The 13,966-nt window shown below is 43.5% G+C and overlaps 1 protein-coding gene across 3 annotated transcripts in view; it reads right to left on the bottom strand.

Annotated features, from left to right (window-relative positions):
* JAK1 (Janus kinase 1) overlaps nt 1–13,206 on the bottom strand; it is a 139,168-nt gene extending 125,962 nt beyond the window's left edge. For all 3 annotated transcript variants that reach the window (XM_022581222.3, XM_089921463.1, XM_022581220.3), the window contains exon 1: nt 12,987–13,206. The gene's annotated coding sequence lies outside the window, so the exon portion shown is untranslated. The remainder of the gene's footprint in view (nt 1–12,986) is intronic.
* Nucleotides 13,207–13,966: the final 760 nt, after the last annotated feature.

Here is a 13,966-nt window from a genome sequence, read left to right as displayed (position 1 = left end):
GCTATTGTAAATAGAGCTGCAATGAACATTTTGGTACACGACTCTTTTTGAATTATGGTTTTCTCAGGGTATATGCCCAGTAGTGGGATTGCTGGGTCATATGGTAGTTCTATTTGTAGTTTTTTAAGGAACCTCCATACTGTTCTCCATAGTGGCTGTACCAATTCACATTCCCACCAACAGTGCAAGAGGGTTCCTTTTTCTGCACACTCTCTCCAGCATTTACTGTTTCTAGATTTTTTGATGATGGCCATTCTGACTCGTGTGAGATGATATCTCACTGTAGTTTTGATTTGCATTTCTCTAATGATTAATGATGTTGAGCATTCTTTCATGTGTTTGTTGGCAATCTGTATATCTTCCTTAGAGAAATGTCTCTTAGGTCTTTTGCCCATTTTTGGATTGGGTTGTTTGTTTTTTTGTTATTGAGCTGCTTGTACCTTTTGGAGATTAATCCTTTGTCAGTTGCTTCATTTGCAAATATTTTCTCCCATTCTGAGGGTTGTCTTTTGGTCTTGTTTATGGTTTCCTTTGCTGTGCAAAAGCTTTGAAGTTTCATTAGGTCCCATTTGTTTATTTTTGTTTTTATTTCCATTTCTCTAAGAGGTGGGTTAAAAAGGATCTTGCTATGATTTATGTCATAGAGTGTTCTGCCTATGTCTTCCTCTAAGAGTTTGTTACCATTGCAACAAAAAGAATAAAATACCTAGGAATAAACCTACCTAAGGAGACAAAAGACCTGTATGCAGAAAATTATAAGATACTAATGAAAGAAATTAAAGATGATACAAATAGATGGAGATATATACCATGTTCTTGGATTGGCAAGAATCAACATTGTGAAAATGACTCTACTACCCAAAGCAATCTACAGATTCAATACAATCCCTATCAAACTACCAATGGCATTTTTCACAGAACTAGAACAAAAAATTTCACAATTTGTATGGAAACACAAATGACCCCGAATAGCCAAAGCAATCTTGAGAATGAAAAATGGAGCGGGAGGAATCAGGCTCCCTGACTTCAGACTATACTACAAAGCTACAGTAATCAAGACAGTATGGTACTGGCACAAAAACAGAAATATAGATCAATGGAACAGAATAGAAAGCCCAGAGAGAAACCCATGCACATATGGTCACCTTATCTTTTTTTTTTTTTTTTTTTTGCGGTACGAGGGCCTCTCACTGTTGTGGCCTCTCCTGTTGCGGAGCACAGGCTCCGGACGCGCAGGCTCAGCGGCCATGGCTCACGGGCCCAGCCGCTCCACGGCACGTGGAATCTTCCCAGACTGGGGCACAAACCCATGTTCCCTTCATCGGCAGGTGGACTCTCAACCACTGTGCCACCAGGGAAGCCCTGGTCACCTTATCTTTGATAAAGGACGCAAGAATATACAGCAGAGAAAAGACAGCCTCTTCAATAAGTGGTACTGGGAAAACTGGACAGGTACATGTAAAAGTATGAAATTAGAACACTCCCTAACACCATACACAAAAATAAACTCAAAATGGATTAAAGACCTAAATGTAAGACCAGACACTATCAAACTCTTATTAGAGGAAAGCTGCCTAATCTTGAGTCTCATCCTCTTGCTCCCTCTCCTTCCCATTGGACAAGATGTGCTACACATCCCACAAACCTGGAAGCTACCCCAAGCACAAGTTCACCAGAAGACTGAGAAAGTGCTTTTCTCATTTTCCACCAAACCCACATCATGATTCCCATATTGCCCCAGAGCCTTTTTTTGCCTGCTCCTTTCAAGATATTTACCATCTTGGTGTCACCTTAGGTTGGGTAAATCAAGGGCCTAGTATTTATTATTTAAATTTCTATTTCTCACCAAAATATAAGTTGGGGCTACTCATATAAATATATAAGGCTTACAAAACAGAACCATTCATTAAAAGGAGGACTTAATACATGTGAAAAGTGATCTGGTGGGAGACTGAGGCAGGGAGATCACTGTAAGAAAAATGAATAGCAACCTAAAATAAGCAAATAACTTGGCCTCGAGTTTTCGGGCAAGGAAACATTATGATTTACACAACAGTCTTTCTCTTTTCCTTTTTTATAAAAAGAAACATATAAATTCCTGAAGAGGAACATCAAAAATTTGCCTAAACTTATTTATTTAAGCCACTGACAGGACGAAGAATATCACCATAGTCTTCCAAAATACTTGGTGATCATTCACAAAACTGTACTACTTTATACAAGAATCAAGGATTTAATTTGGCCAAACTCCTTCTAGTAAAAATGTTCCCGGGGCTTCCCTGGTGGCGCAGTGGTTGAGAGTCCGCCTGCTGATGCAGGGGACACGGGTTCGTGCCCCGGTCCAGGAGGATCCCACATGCCGCGGAGTGGCTGGGCCTGTGAGCCATGGCTGCTGGGCCTGCGCGTCCGGAGCCTGTGCTCCACAACGGGAGAGGCCACAACAGTGAGAGGCCCGCGTACCGAAAAAAAAAAAAAAAAAAAAAAGTTCCCACTTTGAACCTCTACAAATTGTCTACAGAGGATTTAGCATTTACTCAATAATAACCCAGGTATCTTCTGTGAAAGGGGATATTACAATGAATAAGTCCCTGTCCTCAAGAACCTTGGGACTGCACAGTGGAGGGAAGTCTACAAAGGAACTGAAGCACAAGGCAGAAGACAATGCCCTAGAAAAGAGGATCACACACCACTGAAGCACTAAGTATACACATGCCTCTTGTTGGGGGTTGGGGCGGAGAGAACAGGGACATTTGAAGGGGCCTTGAAAGCTACAGAATTGTGACAGATAGAGAGCATGAGGCATGGGCAAAGTCCGTGGAGGAGGAGGAGGCAGAAAAATATGAGGAATGTCTGAGGCACAAATGCAAAATAGTGAACAATCTACTTTGGCACAGAAGGAGAGAAATGGGAGAATAAGATGAAAAGTTGAAATCTTATGACAAGGAGCCTGGAATACTACAGTAAGGTGGAATTTGGACTGTTTTCTGTGGGGCTTCCAAAGGCTGCGGTCAGGGAAATTCTGTGACCTGAGTCAAGCTGCAGGAAGATTATCCAATGTCTGTATGGAGGACAGACTGGAGGGAAAGGCTGGAAGCAGGGAGACTAGGCTGGAGATTACTGTGATCCCCCAGGTAAAGAAAAGCTAGGTCAGAGGCAGGGAATGGCAAGAAGACAAAGAAGCCACACACTGGGAGGGAGCACTGAGAGGGCCTGGCAGACTGCTGGACTGAGGGACGGAGGGGGTGCGGGAGGGGCGCAGCAGGGCGAGAAACCAAGATGACCTAAGGCAGGGGTCAGCAAACTTGGGCCCACGTGCCAAATCTGACCTCTTGCCTGTTTTGTACAGCCAGGAAGCTATACAAATTTTTACATTTTTAAGTGGTTGGGAAAAAAATAATATTTTGTGACAAGTGGAAACTCGAATGTCAACGTCCGTACGTAAAGTTCTCCTGGAACACAGCTACACTTGTTGGTTTACACGTTGTCAATGTCTGCTTTAGTTCTGCAGTGGCAGAACTGTGGAGTTGTCACAGAGTGGCATGATCCTCAAAGCCGAAAATATTTACTGTCTTCCTCTCTACAGGATAAGTTTTCTGACCACTGGTTCTGAGGGTGGTGAACAGAGGTAGTACTAAGAGGAACAGAGAAATCATCCACTGGGTTGGCTGAGTCAGAAAAAGAGATGATATTAATTCTGGAGCAGTTAAATGGGAGGTGTCAACAAGACATGCAGGTAAGGGAGCCCAGATGAAATGGAAAGATCATCCCACCGTGGGGCCTCGGCACCTGCTGCTCCCTGCCTGGTACTCTTCCTCCAGGTCATGGCATGAGCTGGCTCCTGCTCATCACCCATCATTCAGGTCTGAGCCCAAATGTCATTTCCTCAGAGGTAGCCCCTCTCCCACCCACCTAAGCATTCTCTACCAATTACCATACTTAATTTTCTTTATCGCACATAACAGCACCTATTTATCGCCATGTTTAACATCTTAGAATGTTGGCTCCTTAAGAACAGGGCCCTGCCTCTTGTTCCCCACTGTGTACCCAGTGCCTTGGCCAGTGCCTAAAGCTGCTCAGCTGGTATTTGGGGAGGTAGGGAGTGGAGAAGAAGAAATATGAATAAAAGGGACAACTGGAGCACAGGTGAAAGCAGGTCATCTGCACAGTTCTAGGAATAAATAAGATCTGCCGTTCTCAGAACCTTTAGGAAAGTCTGTATTGGGGGCGGCGAGAGAGGAGAGGAAGAGAAGACACCAAAGAGAAGAGAGCAAAGACACAGACAGAAAGGAGAGAAGTATTGTGTCTCAGAAGCCAGACAGCAGTGCGGTGTGGGACATCTTTCAGGAAGGGAGTGTTTAGCAGCATCAAATGCTTTAGATAACAAGCACAGAAAAAAGGCCTAAGTATGACAGCATAAAGTCACTGGTGACCTCAAAGAATAAGTCTCAAGTGTGTGGAGGTGGCAGTCAGGTTGCAAAGGGTTAAAGAATGAGTGAGTGGGAGGAAGTAAGGCTTTCAAGGCATTTGGCAGCAGAGTGGACAGAGGTGCTCCCGGTGTGGTGGGGGTGGGGGGATCCTTCTGTTTTTCATACAGTGACTCAAGTCTGACCTCACCAGCCTGCCTCTCGGTCCTCTCTGCTCCAGTTGCAGTGTTGGTTCCACCTCAGATCCTTTGCGCACGCTGTGAGCCTGCGCTAACAGGCTCCTCCCTCTCTTAGCCTGGCTAACTCCTTCACCCTTCAGATTCCAACGTAAAAAAAAAAATGTGTCACAAAGACCCCCTCTTCTTACTGCTCCCCACCTCTGCTTTATACCAAACTAAGACATCTCTCCAGGTACTCAGAATAATTAAAACAAACAGTTGAATAATTGTTGAGTTATTGTGTCTTCCAGTAGCAAGGAAGCTTCTGAGGGCAGAAATCAGGACCGTCTTGTTCTCACATAATATGCAACCTACAGATAATTGTTACATAATGGAATGAACATGAAAACCTGAGAGCGTTTTTATCTCAGCCAGTTTGTGCATCCCAAGTGGCTTACTTCACAAATCCACATCAAGTAGGCTTACAATTTACGTTCAGGCCAGTCTGGCTTCCTCTGACCTCCCCTTCCTACTTCTGACCAACTGAGTGAAGGTCATTCTAAACAAGTAAAAAGATGGGGTGTTTTGGAGATACCACCAAACATCAAATGATTTTCCCAATTAGGTAACTGATATACAGTGATTAGCAGACCTGCCTAAAGTTTTACAGACGGCTTTACTGGAACAAAATCGTTCAGAATATTAAATTTAGGCATTAAGCATCTTCTTTTTTTAAGTCTGTACTTTGTGAACTAGCCCTAAAATGGGTTTGCAGGTGTACCTGGCAAAACATCCAAACATCCAGTGCGCTTCTTTACTGTATGAGTCACATCTGTCTGCCTCCCTGTGTGTGATCAATTAAACTAGTTTAATAACAAGATTTTTCACTCGGAAAATATACATTTGGTAGATTGTTTTCTCCCTGATATTTTTCTTCTGTGTTTTCTCTCACCATAACATAAAAGATTATTTTAAATTCTACTAATTGAAAAAAATTGCTATAATTTATAGCCTTGCTATAGTTGAGCTTAATTAACTGTGCAAATAAGCCTGCAGATATAATTGTGCTTAACTGAATGAACTGCTGTCAGTTCTAATACCCTTTAAAACACCATTAAAAACAAGAGTTGCATTAATTACAAATTGTTCTTATCTATTCCCACTTTATACATTCGAACTTGTCTGAATTAATGTACCTGAAATTAATAGACCTAAATTTATTCTTTTAAATACCTACAGGTCAGCCTGTTCACTATATGAGCTGGACTTCCCTACCTACTGCACCCCCCCACCCAATAAAAATTAGGGAGTTCTACTGTTATTTTCCTTCTCAAATAGAAAGACAAGGAGAAGAGACAGCTAACATCTTTGGTATCAAAGCACATGGGATGAGACTATCATCAAGAGCTCTTTTCCAACCACATGACAACTACTGTTCTTGAGAATATGAATAAATGCAACATAAACATTACTAAGAAAGAACTACAGATATATTCAAAATATGATTAGGAGGAAGGACCAACTTTTTGTACAATTTTATATTTGGGGTAAATCTTGTTTTAGGAAAATGCAACACATACATGGAAAAAGGAACTAATAAAACAGCATTCAGGGGAAACAACATATATTTAAGAGTTCTCTTACACTTTTATAATTCATTAAACAGCAAAACTCCATAGCATATTATCTGATTTATAAGATTTTAAATTTCCACACAACTCTAAAGACACCATTTTACAAACAGGTATGCCTGTGCCTTTCTGCCAACAGCTCACCACTCGCTAAGTAAACTGAATCAGGGAGAGCAACACAGTACTGACTTTCCCGGGAAGTCTAGTACATTCCTACCAAATTATATACCTTGGATGGCATTTAAAGTAAAATTTAAAAACACTTTGTTTCTCATTTTTTCTTAAAAATAACTTATCTACCACCTTGGTGCGGTCTATATCTCTTCTAGATTTGAGAAACTGCCTTCTTTAGGTGCCTAAATGTTTTTGACTTATCCATTTCTAACTGAAGCCTTTGTAATATAGAATGTATCAGCTACTCTTTGTTTTGCATTTAGTGGGTCACACTTCCCTACCATCTTAAGGCATTCTGAATATAATCTGAGCTCTTTGTTTTTAACACAAAGCATACTCACCAATCAGAAGGAGGAAAAAAAAAAGGAGAGCGCGCGTGCTAACAAATGTTTAGCTCACAACATGTACCTGGCACCATTCCAAAATCGTTAGGTGTATTTAGGTGTAGTCACTCAATCCTCAAAACAATCTTAGAGGTAGGTACTATCTTATCTTCATTTTATGGATAAGGAAACAGGCATAACTTGCCCACGTTCTTACAGCTAGGATCAAACCAACGGTCCAGCTCCAGAGCTTCCAAAAACACAGATTATGAAAAACAAGACTAATCTACAGTAAATCAGTCTGTGTACCATCTAGAGGCGTAATTTAGTTGACCTGATTTAGTCCCCCGCACCACCCCAACTGGTGGGTTCCAGCTGTTACCCCCTTCTCCACAGATAGCCACAGCTCCCCTTTTTAAGTTTTGCAGAGGCAGCCTCCTCTTGCAGACCTCTCCAATCACTTACCCTGAAGAGTGAAAGCTCCTTCTGTGAAGCAAAGATTCCTCACTGGGTTTTAACGCTGAAGAAAACCTCTTCTTCAAGCCTGTCCTGTAGCAATCCTGACTGCAGCTTCTTACTCCACCCCCACCTCTGCCCACCACTTGCACACCTCCCAAGCCCTCAGGCTGCCCTTTTCTGCTAAAGTCCAGAACTATATGGCCTCATTTCCATTATGCTCCACAACTTGACCTCTTCTCTTCTTAATGGACTGGTCATTATCAACACCAATTACTGTGCTGTACTGTGAAAGTGACACCTTCAATACGCTAAGGTATTTACGATGGCATTCACCCCTCCACTAAATGGCCCCAGCCAAGGTGCTCCACTTTTTGAGTTATGGCTCTGCTTTTCATAAACCTCTCCTCATTCACTTCCAATATAAAAATTAACACTGCCTGCCTCAGAGAATGTTCCTTCCTGTATTCATCCTCTTAACAATTCCCATCTCTTGTGTTTTTTGTATTTAATCTCCTATTGACTTGAAAACGAGTTAGGTAGATTGTCTACAAATCCTTTATAAATTAAAAGCAAACCAAAAATAAGTTTTACTCTACTATAAGGAAAGCATATACAGACTTCATGACATCTATTTTGGCTCTAAGCATTTTCTATTTCCTAGTAGTCTTCTAACAGTTGATAAGTGGTGGATAAGTAAGGAATGTTTTCTGTGATGGGGAGGATGAAGAGTTGCACGATGGTCAAATGAAGCTGACCCTTTATAGAACTGTCAGTGCTTCACAGCTGCTGCATTTTCTAATGATGTTATTCTTGAGCTCAAAAACTGTGAATGGCTTCCCATCTTCCCTGTTCATTCGTTCAACACAGGTCACAGTCCCTGACCTCACACTGCACACAGACTTGTGCAGTCTTCACAGTCTGGCCCCATCCTGAATGTCCAGCCCTACCTCCTTCTGCTGCCTCTCAGTACCCTGCTCTAGTCACAGTGGCTGCCGTGTATAACCTGCAACTGAGAAACTCTCAACAGGCTCAAGGGTCTTCCACTAAACTGTAAACTCTATAAAAGCAGGATTTTTGCCTGTTTTGTTCTGTTTATTCACTCCCTGAGACTCATAGCAGGAGCTCAAAAAGTATTTACTGAATGAATAAATGGATGAACAAAATGCTGTGTGAATATTACTGGTAAGTAAATTCAGTTACCACAGATTAAAAATATCTGAACAAAGACCAGCTCTGTCTTCTGCCTAGAGTAGACTTAAAGAAATTTTCGTTTTGCTTCTAAAGCAGGTCTTGCCTCAGGATCGGCAGTTTACTCATAGAGCACCAAGGAAAAAAATGTGTGCCCGCTGCCAGCTGTTAAGAATCACAGATCATAAAATCTCAGAAGTAAATATACCACAGAAACGAACTTAAAGTTTTATGCTTTCTTCTTGCCTCAAACTGCCAAAAAAGCTGGTGCACTTCAGAGGAAAGAATACTCACAGGAAGTAGTTTCCTGCCCCAGAAACCCGGTCATTTCAACATGGCAGCTGTTTAAAACCCCATGTTACCATAGGGTTTCGGGACAGGAAGCAATAGTGGCACACCTAGCTGAATTCAGGGGAGAGCAAGAAGCAGAGAGGAAACAACATGCCAAACGAGAACACGGCTTGGAGGTTAGCCCGCAAAGTATAAAAATAGTGAACCAATTCCTCTAATGTCTCCTATAATGTAACTGCCCGTACATCATATTTATTAGAAAAGAGAAAATGAAGGGCATAGAAACAAACAGCACCTTCCTTGGTCACTACTGCCGCTTTTTTCATCGTTAGCTCTTCTTCCAATATAAATGACTCTAACAGAAAAGAAATTGCTAAGAACGTTATTGTCCTAAAATGGAAAAGGGAGTAGACCACGGATGACTCTTCTCCTGTACTTTCTACTTTCCTCTATGTTCTAATTTTTTTATGAGTTTTCCCTCATTATAGTGAGAAAATAATCTTTATGTTTAAAAAAATACAGTTGGGCTTCCCTGGTGGCGCAGTGGTTGAGAGTCTGCCTGCCGATGCAGAGGACGCCCCGGTCCGGGAGGATCCCACATGCCGCGGAGCGGCTGGGCCCGTGAGCCGTGGCCGCTGAGCCTGTGCGTCCGGAGCCTGTGCTCCGCAACGCGAGAGGCCACAACAGTGAGAGGCCCGCGTAACGCAAAAAAAAAAAAAAATACAGTTAAAAAATGTATGTTCTAATAATTACATAACTACATTAAATAATTCCTCTACCCAAAAAAATGAATAACAAAGAATTCAGTAACATCAAACCATCCAATCTTGGCATTCAACATACTGCCTCAACCCCCTTCCTCCTCAACGACCAGTATATATAACAATTCATCTGGTTTTAAAAAAATCATGTCTTACAGACAACAGACTTGTGGTTGCCGAGGGGGAGGGGGGAGGGAAGGACTGGGAGTTTAGAATTAGCAGATGTAAACTACTATATATAGCATGGATAAACAACAAGGTCCTACTGTCTAGCACAGGGAACTATATTCAATATCCTGTGATAAACCATAATGGGAAAGAATGTAAAAAAGCATGTCTCTGTGTATCACTGAGTCACTTTGCTGCACAGCAGAGATTGGCACAGCACTGTAGATCAACTATACTTCAATTAAAAAAAAAGTCTTCACAACAGTTATAGTTATAATTTGCATAGCACTTCAGCTTCCATCCATTATTTACCTAGTTTTTCCCAACAGCTTCGTGAGATCGCCAAGATGGATATTTTTATTTTCATTTTACAGATGAAGAAAATAGGGGCCTGAAGTGAAGCAGCTTGCCATGACAGAAGCCAGGATCTTCTCGTTACCCACCTGGCATTCCAAAACAGGATTTCTCAAGACCAGCACTACTGATATTTTGAGCCAAATAATTCTCTGCTGTAGGCGGCTGCACCATGCATTGTAGGATGTTGAGCAGCATCCTTGGCCTCTACCCACTGGATGCCAGTAACACTGCCTCCTCTCAACCCCACCCCACCCCCACAGTTCTAACAATCAAAAATGTCTCCATAAACCTCAAATATCTCCTTGGGTGCACAATCATACCCAGCTGAGGAACACTGGTCTAAAAGAATCTGCGAGGTTCTTTCTGGCATCTTTATTCTATGATAAGGGTCCACAGAACACTGGACCACCATAAGTCAGACCATCAGAAGCTGCTTGCTCAGCAAGATTCAGTAATTAATCAACTCCCTATCCACTTAAAACAATTTTTTTAAATGTGGAAATGAACAAGAAAAACTTCCTTGCAAATACTCACATCTCAGATGATAAATCTTCTAAAAGCATACGACCTCATTAGAACATAAGTATATACATAATAAAGATATATAAAATAATGTGTGTTGGGGGAGGAAACACTTAACAGAGGAGTCGGAAAACAGACCTTGGTCTTTGTTAATAAACCTTATTAATGCAGTTGTACCTTAGTGTCCACTCTATTAAAATGGGTATAAACCTATACATTCTCAATACTTGCTCCAGCTGGGTTTCTGTCCAAATATATGTGTTACTTCCAGCTACTCAGAAGAAACTGAGTGATAACTTCAAAACATTATTAGAATCTGTGGTCTGCAGTTGAAACCACTAGTGTTTGTGAACCCAGAATCTAAACTGGCAGACCTCACTATCCCATTTAAAAGCACTCAGCTTAAATTTCTTCATGCCATTTAATGAGTCTCTTTTCCTGCAAAAGCAACTTTGCCCTCAAAATTCCTTACTTTCTACCAGCTTTTTAGCAAAAGCTTGAATTGAAAACATTTTGCAAGCTAATTCCCCTTAACAACTTACATCTGTAAAAGGTAGATACCAATTGATCAGAAAGATAATTACCAGTACATATAGAACATTAGCCAAATTGCTACTAAGACTGACTAAATTACAACAAATTGAAATGTAGTTATATTTCGGGAAATGTTTGAATTATTTTGTCTATGTATGTATAATTTATTCACCCTCTATCATCACTTCCCAATAATAATAAGCAATTAGTATACTGTGGAGTAGGGAAACTAAACTGGCTTTATTCAACATGGAGTGTCACACTGCAATCCTAGTATTAAAAAAATACATTTTTGTAGCTATTTAGAGAAACTAAGATACGGTGTAAGTGCTTAGTTGATATGACATGCAAAGTTAAAGAGGTTGTGACTATTCCTATTCATAATGTCCACAATCACGCAGGTACCTGCATCTTTAAATGTGATCTGGATCTATACATAGGAGACATTTTCTCCATATTGCAATGCATATTGTACCCAAAGTGTCTGGTACCCTTGTAGCCTCCATTAACCTTCACCACAAAGTACAAAAGAACACATTGATCCTTCAATAAAAACGACTGCCTGGTCTTGAAAAACATCAGTCACCCAAAGCAAAGGCAGAAACAACACAAAATGGAGTTTCGGAAAGCGAGGAACAAAAATGTAATCAATATACAATGTTCATCTTAAAAATTTTTTCCACTGTGTAAATGCCCATAACTCAAATCTTTTTTCTAAAAAAAAAAAAAAAGCCAACAATCAAACACTCCATGATCATATCTAGTTGTTTCTGCATTATACTCATCACTTAACTATGTCAGGTTTTTAATGCTTTCCTCCCCCCAAAAAAGTAATAACAATTTTATACAGCTGTAAACTCTTGCCACTGAGAAAAAAGCCCTGCACTCTTAAAAAAAAAAGTCAACAGCATGTATCCAACCAGGGGCATAAGACAGCTCACAGCCACGTATTAAGAGAAGTGGCACGGACGATGGTATCCTCTTTCCCATGGACACACAAGAATTCGCAAAGAATATACAATCAAAAAAACAAAAAAATGTGCACAAACACCTGGCAATAATCATACCCTTTATCTAGTCCCCTAGAGAAGTTCCTCGGTAAACACATCCAAGGCGCCCACATCCCTGGAACCTAGGGGAGTGACCTGAGAGGAGTGTTTACTAGTCCTGCTAAAGCGACGTCTCCCTCTGATGCTTGGCGACGGCGTGCGGATGGGGTCTGAGGAGTTACACATGGAGCCAGAGACCAGCCCCAGTTTCGGTTACTAGTCCCTTTACAGCAGGACTCGCAATTCCCCGAGTGGTTCGCTCTCACTGTTCCTCTTCCCTGGCCATCTCGCCCAGTGAGCGTCTTTCAGACTTTCCGCCCGCTACCTGGGGCCAGTGTCCCAACAGAACCTAAAAGGAAAGGGGGCGTCTCCTGAGTCCCCAGACGCCCCACTGCCCCAAACTGGGCCCCAAATCCCAGAAACTTTCCCTCGCTGAGATGGCAAAGAAGTCAAATGGCTAAGACGCTCAGCATCCGTCCTGAGGCCTGAAAAATCCTCCTTCCGCTCCCCGGCAATTCTGTCAGAGAGCTGGCGGTCAAGTTCTCGGTGCAACAGCGAGGGACGTCCAACCTCAAGCCCGCGCCTGTATCTCAGGGTGGTATAAACAGGATGTCAGCGCGTCCCAGGCTTGTTTATGAAAACTTGGTGTGCGCTCTGGGGGAGGGGGCAGCGAGCCTTAACCTTTCCCCTTCGGGCCTGGGGCCCCGGCCTCCCGGCACCGGCCGTCTCCGCTCAGCTGGAAATCCCCCGCCTTCCCCGCCCGGCCCCGCTCGCCCCCACCCTGCCCCGGCCCGGCCCCCAGGTCCAGAGCCACGCTCGAGGAGCGGCCCCGGGTGCGCGACGCGCGAGGCCCCAAAGCGGCGGCCGCGTCTCCCGCCAGCGCCGGGCTCCCCGCCCCTAGCCTCCGGGCGCCGCAGGCTTCTCTACCTCCAGTCGGTGACACTCACCACTTCCGTGTGCGCCTGGGCCGGGGGGCTCCGGGTCACTGCGCGGGTCAGGGTCGGGCGGCCCGCTCCCTAAGCGGCCAGCCCCCCAGAGCCCCAGCGTACACGCACCGGGGGCTGAGGAGGGCGCGCAGGGTGGGCTACCAGGGCTGGGGCGCTCGGCTCGGCAGTCTGCGGCTGCTACCTACTCCACGGCCGCCGCGGCCTGCGCTACCCGCCTCCCGCCGCGCCCCGCGGCTGGCCCCGCCTACCACCCTGCGGCCGGTCCCGCCTCCCCGTGATGTCACGCGCGGCTGCCCCCGGAAAGCGGGGCGGGGACCGCGGTGAAGGCGGAGGCGGCGGCACCGCCTCCGCGCAGGACCCAGCGCTTCTAGCCTTCGCGCCCCGCCCCCATGCGGCTTCTCTCACTCCCCCAGCCCTCACTCGCTTCTTTTCATCACGTATTCTAGAAACAGCAATGCAAGAATGAGAGATCTGCGAGCGCAGAAAGTGAAATTGTCAGGATTTGGCCATAGGTTTACCCGTCTCGAATTTGGAGTGCCCTTCACCATATCTTTGTGCACCGCGATGCATTTCTCACAGGCCTCTGCCCCTTTTTGCCACCGAGCAAGAGATGAGCTTGTGAAGCATGAGAGTAATAGGAACTTAAGAAATTAACCTTCCAACGTTAACAGGTTACTTCACGTCCAACCCATTCTGTATTTCAAGGTCTTAGAAGTTTTTTAAAAACTTATAAATAGTAATAAAAACATTTGTTGATATCTAATGTGTGTCCAGCGATTTTCATTGTTTACTAATAATCCCTCAAAGTAGGTTTTATCTTCCTTTTATCTTTGAGGAAACAAGTCTTAATTATCTTAGTTAAGGTCACACTATAGCCAGACTCATACCTCATAGGCAGTCTACGACCAAATCATGGTGATTTTACTTCCTAAGTATGTCTCCAGTCCATTTGTTTCTCTAAGTGTTCCGACAACATGATC

The sequence above is a fragment of the Delphinapterus leucas genome, chromosome 1 (assembly GCF_059928025.1).
Source record: "Delphinapterus leucas isolate spDelLeu-1000000601 "Yukka" chromosome 1, BTC_Dleu_Yukka2, whole genome shotgun sequence".
Classification (NCBI taxonomy): domain Eukaryota; kingdom Metazoa; phylum Chordata; class Mammalia; order Artiodactyla; family Monodontidae; genus Delphinapterus; species Delphinapterus leucas.
The sequence above is the reverse complement of the archived record's forward strand: the minus strand, read 5'-3'. Positions and strand labels throughout refer to the sequence as shown.